Consider the following 8496-nt stretch of genomic DNA (forward strand, 5'->3'; position numbering starts at 1 on the left):
TTACCATATTGAATTTTTCCTTCATTGATCGATCCTGTCTTCTTTAATCACTCATTGAATCAACAACCAAATTTATCAGCACTGACTGCATTATTTTTGTCCTCAGATCTATGAAAATACAAATAAATGTAAAAGCACTCCCAAGAAAATGTGATGAAAGAAAAATAGCCATTGATGATGGTCCCTATTTGCATAGCATTTTGAGATTTGAGATGCACATTACTCAGTTGTTAAACCCTCATGCCTTGATATTTTTTATCAAATGCATTTATAATTTCATAAAAATTATACTAATGTATTTTGATAAGATCAATTTTCGAGGTAGCCATGTTGATTAGAAGTAATTATATTATCCTCCTTTATTTGCTTATTTCTTGAATCCTGTATCAGGTTTTATACAATTAGAACAATCTTTCTGATACTGACAACATGAGACCTTTGACTGATGACACTTAGATTATTTTCCCCATGGGAATGCAAGGTGGCTTTTTTTCCCTCTAAATAATCCAGATATGTGCTTAAATACCTATTTATCCTAAAATGATATATTAGGGTGAATATAATAGTGAACTGAATAATATCCTGTCTCATGTTTTATTTGGTGAAAGATTTGACCAGAAAGTTCAGAAATACTTCAGTCTGAATTGTCACTTCCCTAGAAACTTGAGGCTTTTCATACTCAGAAATATTTTTGCAAGATTTCAGTACATTAAACACTTTCTCCTAACAAAAGAATACATTCAAGGCTTACTTTCATTCCTGAGAATTCTCTGTGTTTTCCTGCTGGAAGTTTCAATATGAAAGAGCTGATAACTACATTTTATGCATCTTATGCAGGTACATGTTACATAATGAAGAAAAGAAGCCCATCAAAGTCCCCCAAGGACTACAACTCCAACTGACCCTTCATGAATATTTTTAAATGCACCTCCCAGAAAAAGCAACTGGCCTTAAAGCAAGGGTAGTATGCAGAGAATGAGGGATGGAAGGAATCTTGATTACCTATCCTTTGCTATCTTTTTTTCTAAGAATTTAAGGTTTATTAAACTTCCAGTATTAGACCCCATACATAATTTAATATCTTTATGCATTTGCTAGCTAGACTGTACTTTGAAAATTTTATTTTAGTTTTCTGCAAAGTGTCAGTTTCCTGATGGGTCCACAAAATGTAGTCTAGTACAGAGCTACATGTTTAAAACAAGGAATCATTTATGTTTCTCCTACAGAAGACAAGGATATATTTTTATGTATCTTTTTGTAAGCAGATATCTATTTCTGGCATTTAGAACATCAAAGGCACTCCTGTGTAAATAACATAATGAAGAACAAATTCATAAATGAAAGATCAAAGTCAACTAGACATTTTTATCCTCTGTGTACTCTTAGAGATTTATTTGGTCCAACAACTGTATTGTTTTATTTCCAATTAGTAAAATAGTTTGCAATAGCCTATGCCCTCAGATATCTGAAGATCAGATATTCAAGTTAATTAATTCTGTTTCTGATTTTGTTTTGTTATGATTTTATTTTATTAATACCATACGAACAATTGTTCTTTTTTATCCCATTCTTTCAATAATTTTAATTAATGAAGTCATAACATTATAGGAAGCCTTTAAACAAAGTGGAAAATCAGCATCTATAGGACAAATGAAAGCCTTTGGAAAGTTCAGAGCCTAATTAAAAGACAGGATCTAATGCATCTCCTTCCTTCAGTGGTTCTGGGTTTATACATGTCGTGGTTTAAGCCCAGCTGGCAGCTCAGCCCCACACAGTTCTGTGCTCACTCCCCCTGGTGAGATGGGGGAGAGAGTCATGAGGGTAAAAGTGAGAAAACTGTGGGCTGAGTGAAATACAGTTTAATAAGGAAAGCAAAGGTTCTGCACACAGCAGAGCAAACCAAGAATTCATTCACTGCTTCCCATGGGTAAGCTGATGTTCAGCTATCCCCAGGAAAGCAGCACCCTGTAGTGTATGATGGTGACTGAAGAAAATGAACTTTGCCTCAGCACAAGACCTTAAAAGCTTAAATAGATGTAAAGCAATTAATACTGAGGCTACAGGTTAATGTCCCCTAATTTTTTTTTTTTTAAAGATCTGAATTTAGTTGAATATTTTACATTGCTGCTGTTCAGAAACACTTGTTTCTTTTTTTCTGAACCATAAATTTGTTTAAACTTGTTTTGCTTAAACTTTGTTTTATTGTTATTGTTGTTGGTTTTGTGGGTTTCTTTTTGGTTTTGTTTGTTGGGGTTTTTATTTTTTTTTGGTGGGTTTTTGTTATGGGTGTTTTGGTTTATTTTTAGATCAGTGAATATGTAAAATTCTTTTCTAAGTAGTTTCTTTCCTTTAGAAGAGTCTCTTGAAAACTGGTAATTTTTTTCTGAGATAGATTTAAAGTATGTGATTAAAGGAAAAAAGTGCATTTATACTTCTGTCCTGTGGTGTCCGTGACGCAGCCAGCATTGTTTTAATGACAATTGTTTCCTCAAATGAAGAATACAAGTAGGTTCCATTGGTTGTTTTGTTTTGTGGTTTCGTTTTTTTTTTTTTTTTTTGGTACAGCTATTCAGGGAATGATTTTCCTGGATTTTGGTTGGAAGAAATAGATGTAGTATTTTGCATCACCTTCTATTCACTGAGTAAGCACTTTCTTTAGCATTGTATATGTCAGTGAAATTTGAGGTTGATGTGAGGAGGTGCTTGAGTAAAGGTGAAAAATGAGTGCTCTAAGAAGATGATGCTTAATGATTTTGAACAGAGAATGACATATATTCATGTTTAAATAGTTATTCTTATGTGATTTTTGGTGGTTTAGTGTGAGAGGAAATTAGGTTGGTGGCTAAGTTGCTTGCATATAAAGACAGGAATGTCTGATTGTGGATGCCAAAGACCTCCAGTTAAATGTAGGAAATAAAATGTGGAGCATGTTACAAAGAAAAGGAGCTGTGGGTTAGATCCTTAGCTACCCTTGAAGCACAGTGATTGCTAACAGAAACCTACATGATCCTAGATAAAAGGCCTTATCTGATAACTGAGTGGTCCTATATTCTCTCAAATATTATTTTGGAAGTTTTCATTTTTCAATTAGTTGTTTTTAGAAGATGGTGGGGAGCAGTGTCAATCTTTCTAAATTCTGAATCCAGAATAGCACATCAATCTGGGAGACTACCACAGAGAAGAACAAAATCAATGCCTGCTAAAATGTTTTATATAGAAAAAAGAGCTATTTAGTTATTAAGAGGTTATTTTTCTTACTTTTTTCCTGCAAAACTTCTAAAGGGAAATTGACCGGTGGGAAGAAAGAAAATATTTATTGAACTTTAGCAATGTCTTTTAAAATCCAATACTTCAGTTCAGGCTGAACTGTATATCACTGAATAACCTTGAACCATCTTTAATGATCCTTTGAGTGGAGTGGCAGAGTGTGCTGTGCAGGGAGGATCCATTCCCCCATCAAGTGTTTGAACACTCTACACAGATGCAAGGCTACTGCTGAGGAGTCATAGTGATTAATGAATCCTATTAAATTCAACAGAAGTGAAAAATGAGTTGAAATGGCCAAGTGACTGCATCGTGCCATGGAAAAACATCTGTTTGTCAATAATAATCTTAAATTTTCATACATGTAGAAATATGCATTCTAGTGTATCACTCACTCTCCAGAAGTGACAGAAGGTTGAGCTGCTCAGTGAATATTTCCCAATGCCAATCTTAGTACCCACGGTAACTGGGAAAGTGTTGGGAGAAGTGTTCAAAGAATATTCCTATTTATACTAGAGATTATGGGTAATCAGTTCTTCAGACATGAGCTTTAGTTTAAATTGCAGTGATAGGAAGTTAACAAAATCATGCACATCAGTTATGTCACAGTCTGCTCAGAATAAAGTGAAAATTTATAGATGCTCTAAATTTAAAGTTTGGAAAAAAACTTTACTACTAATGTAAGTGCAAACATTGCATCCAAACACTTGTAACACTTATGCCCTCTAGTCCAATTATCTTTTTTCCTAGGTTTTTTTTTTCTTTCCTTCAGAAGTAAACTTTAAATTGACATGGAACTATAATCTGTATTATAGAGAATCATTGTGTTACTACTATTTGAATGAACGATAAATGTTTTATATTTTATATTTTATAAATTGAAAAAAAAATTTATATAAAACAGATTTTTATCTTTGTTAAAAGGAGAAATGGGTTAAAATATTATCCCAGCTAAATCTATTCAATATAAAATGGCTAGAAGAGCTTTGACAAGCTCATTAAAATTAATATGAACATTTCATGGGGCAGACTGGCTGTCATAAATTATTCAGGCAAAGTAATTATGCTGTTCAACAAAGCATGCTTTTTTTATTATTATTAAAACACAAGCAAAATTTTAACTAGTAGCTAATTTCCATTTCACCCTGAATTACTAGTTGTATCTTCTGGGGGTTCCATAACAAAACCAGCTACAACAAACCCTGAATAACAGCATTGTGGATCAGTGAACTTTATTGCCTTGGGTATCCATGGTTACCAGTCACTGAAGAACAAAGGAGACAAAGATTTGACAGCAGTTTATTGTCAGCCAGGAAGCCACAAATCAGGTTGATTTTATACCTGCTTTAGACACGAACTGAGGCTACTGCCTGTCAGGTTTAGCAGTGTGTATGTGTGTCTGTCCATGTACACAGTTTGTAATGTGATAAGGAGTGGCTGGAACCTGCTTGCAAGAGGAGGTGGATTGAGAAACCAGTATAAAGGATATGCTGATGATTCCTGTCCAGTTTATGTCTAGGAACACAAAAATGTACAAAGAATGCCTTTCCTTGTGACTACAGTTCTCCACTGTTGGGACTGCTGTTCTAAAACCTTTCATGAACTTTAAAAACTGCATTTTAAAAACTTGTAGTATTTAGTCCCTTTATCCTGCTGGAAGATTTTGATAGCTAGGGAAGTACTTCTAATCCTCTATCTGTTTATGCCCTGCAACCAGTATAGTATTTATCTCATTGAAAATAACTTTACAGTTTCCTTTTTTTTTTTTTTTTTTTCCCTGGCTAAACAAAACTTTTTTTAGTTTTCTTTGAAGAAACTTTCTCCCTTTCCCTGCTCTTTTACTTATTCCATCTCTACAGAAGGGCTCAGCAAATATTTGGTACTTTAAGTTCACTCTGTTTGAAAATACTTGAGCAGGGCCATGTACCACGCTGCAGAGGACATCTCCTCAACCTCTACTAGACTGGCAATGAGAGTTTGCTCTCCCTCTTAGAAATATTTTCTGAGTACTTACTGGGATTTTATTTCTATTTGAACAGCAATGATGAGAAAAATGTGAATTGATTAAAGCTTACAGTATTTCTATTGTATGCAACAAATGAATTTAAAATACTCCTAACCAAGGCTTGAGGGCAAAATAAATGGGGTAGAAATGGCTGACTAAACCCACACTAGCTTTCCTGACTTTACATGTTGAGTAAATGTAAATCTTGTCTTCTCTCTTTACTTCTAAGATATTCAGCTGTATGCACATTTCTTGGTAACATTTGCTCAGGAACATTTTGTAAATTGTTTACGTAGTTAAAAAAAAATAGCAGGATCCTTTCTTTCACAGTTTTACCTCCAGCCTGACAAAAAATCTAGACTTTTAGGAGTTTCTCTGTGTGTAAACGGAGATGAGCTTAAGTATTTTTCATTTGAATTTAGTTTTAGAAGTATCATCAAATCAGTTATTGTATCAGCTTAATTAATTTCTTTGCAAATATTCCCAGTAAACTTTCAGATTTTTTGTAGTATCATGTTTTCTAGGAGAAATGACATTTCATCTAAACTTCATAAGAAAAATTTAGAGAATGTAAATTTGCTTTCTTCATTAGTGATTATTCACTTAGCTCAAATCAGTTTGCTAATTTTTAAAATCTTTGGAATTCTGTAGAAGAAGAAAGTCCTCTGATTTTGTTACAGGTTTCCTCACTTTAAAATAATTTCCTCTTTCTTTTTAGAAACAGCCAATCCAAAATATTTAATTCTCTATCACTTCAAACATTTTTTATTACTTCAACCCTTTTTTATTAATTTCCTTAATTCTTCAGGCATGGACATTGATTTTAACAAAGTATTAGTGTTAATAGAATGAAAAGATTCCCATTTCTGATTGCATAATATCTGCATCTTAAATTATTTGTATCCCTTGACCTCAAAATGCTCTAAAGTGGGGTAACTCATTAAGAGACAAGTGAATAGTGCACAGCCTTTCAGGAGTTTGTCTTTCATTGTCTTAGTGAAATGACTTTTTACATATTGATTTTAGGTCTGAAAATACAGAAAATAGTGTCTTTGTAGAAGCTCTTCTGCGATATCTGCTGGCTGAATTGGCACTTGCAGTGTGAAACTGCCACATAGTAATACTAATCCTGGCTGGAATCCTTCCAGTTCTATTAAACTCTTTCAGTTTCTGGTAAATAATTAGTCTGCACTGGTCAAAATCTGACAAAAGGACATTTCTGGGAGTAATACTATCAAAATTGGACTTCTAAATAGAGTATAATAAGGAAAAAGGTTTTGTATGGATTTCAAAGTATAAGAACAAGTTGAGAAGGCACCGTTTTTTTTTCCACTTGGGAAGATGTAGCACAAAAGGTCTTAATGAGAACAATGGTCTGGTAGGTGTTCAAAGAACAAAAAAATGTGAGTGACACGTAAGACTTCATATAATGCTTTGAAAAATCTATCAAGGGGATATAAATAAAGAGTTTATATACGTAATGAAGAGTTCAAAAAGCATATGAATTTTTTTAAAGGACTAAGAATAGGGTTACAGTAGTAATGATGAATTCTTGTCTTCCACGTAGACTAGAAATAAGAAAAAAGTCTTATATACTTACATTCTTATAGAATAATTTTTTCTTATGTTTATGACATTTTCATTGTTCTGGAGAAAGGGTGGAACATTAACTCTGTTCTTCTGTTCTTGTGAACTTTGCTATGATTTAATATAATATTACAGTAAATTACTAATCTATAATAAGTAGTTTGGTCATCTCTAATAGTATATGAGAAAGTCTAAATCTTTTTGAGGTATTGCTAATATTGCATTTCTTTGGTTGACAGTTTTTTTAATTGTATTGGAGGTGCTCAAGGACTTGTGTCTTCATGTAAAGTGCAGAGATATTATGGAAAGGAGTGAATTATTTCAACTGAGCTATTTTATGGCACTTTCCTGGGTGCCCCTGCGTTTTCAGAGAGTTATCTCACTGCAATTAAGACCTGCTCACTGAAATGAGCTACTGAGAAAAGCTAGAAGGCTTTTCCTTCGGCTCTCCTGCCAAAGTGCTCTGCATGTGGGCTCCCTCCCAATTCACTTGGGAGAACACAAGTGAATCCCCCCTCCTTCCATAGGAAGGAGCATCTTTCACTAGACTAGCTCATGGCCCCATCCTGGCCCTGAACAGCTCCAGGAATGGTGCACCCACAGCTTCTCTAGGCAACCTCTTTCAGTGTCTGATACTGTGTGGTGTATCTAAGCCTTTAAGATGGCTTTTACTTTTTAACAGTGTTTTATGCACATATTTTTCAGCATTTGAAATACATACATTGTACTTTTTGTTAGACAAAGATGCCATCTTGTGGCCGAATATTGGAAGATGTATCAAACAATTTTAATTTTGGTGGAGAAACGAAGTCAAATTTTTAGCAATATTTCCAGTATTGTTTGTCCATTGAACCATTATCCTAATATACATACATACTGAAGATATCTGATGAGCTAGCAAGTGAATATTTAGCCCTTAAGAGAAGGCACTTATGATAAATGCCTGATGGCAAAAAGTGTTCAGCTTTGGGAAAAGAGTGATAATTCTTTCATCTAAGAATGTCAGCTTACAGTTAAAAGACCCTCTTTATTAAAAAAAAAAAAGAAAGGATGGCTTTTATCTTTCATTCTCAGAGAAGGGGTTAAATTACTCATATATTTGTCTTATATTTAAAAATTTATAATAACATATGATGACACATTAGTGACTAGATGAACAAAACTACTAATTAATACTGTTCCTATTAATCTTTTCTTTTACCAAGCATTTTTCACATTTACAGTAGGAATTTGTAAATGCTGCAAATATATGACATCTATAAATAAAATACACGGCTGTGTATCACAATTAAGATTTGCCAACAAGAGATACAAGATTTCTAAATAGCCCAAAAATGAATAAATTTTAGATTAATAATATTTTGATTGAGATTAATATTTATATAATATATTATACGATTAAAGGAGAGGTGAAAAAGGAAAATAATTGGTGCATCAAATCGGTACCAGAAGAGTAACAGTAATTAATTGTGCACAGGTGGACTTGAAGAAAGAGGCATCTGTTGCACATTGCTGAAGCAGAAGGGAAGTCACACAGATGTGACAGCCTGTGCAATCACAATATGAGTAAGTACCAAGAAGTCATCTTGCTCTCAGAATTGTTTTTCACTGACTCTTGCCAGCTACTTTTTGCCTTTAAC

This window comes from Oenanthe melanoleuca, chromosome 4, assembly GCF_029582105.1.
Source record: "Oenanthe melanoleuca isolate GR-GAL-2019-014 chromosome 4, OMel1.0, whole genome shotgun sequence".
NCBI lineage: Eukaryota > Metazoa > Chordata > Aves > Passeriformes > Muscicapidae > Oenanthe > Oenanthe melanoleuca.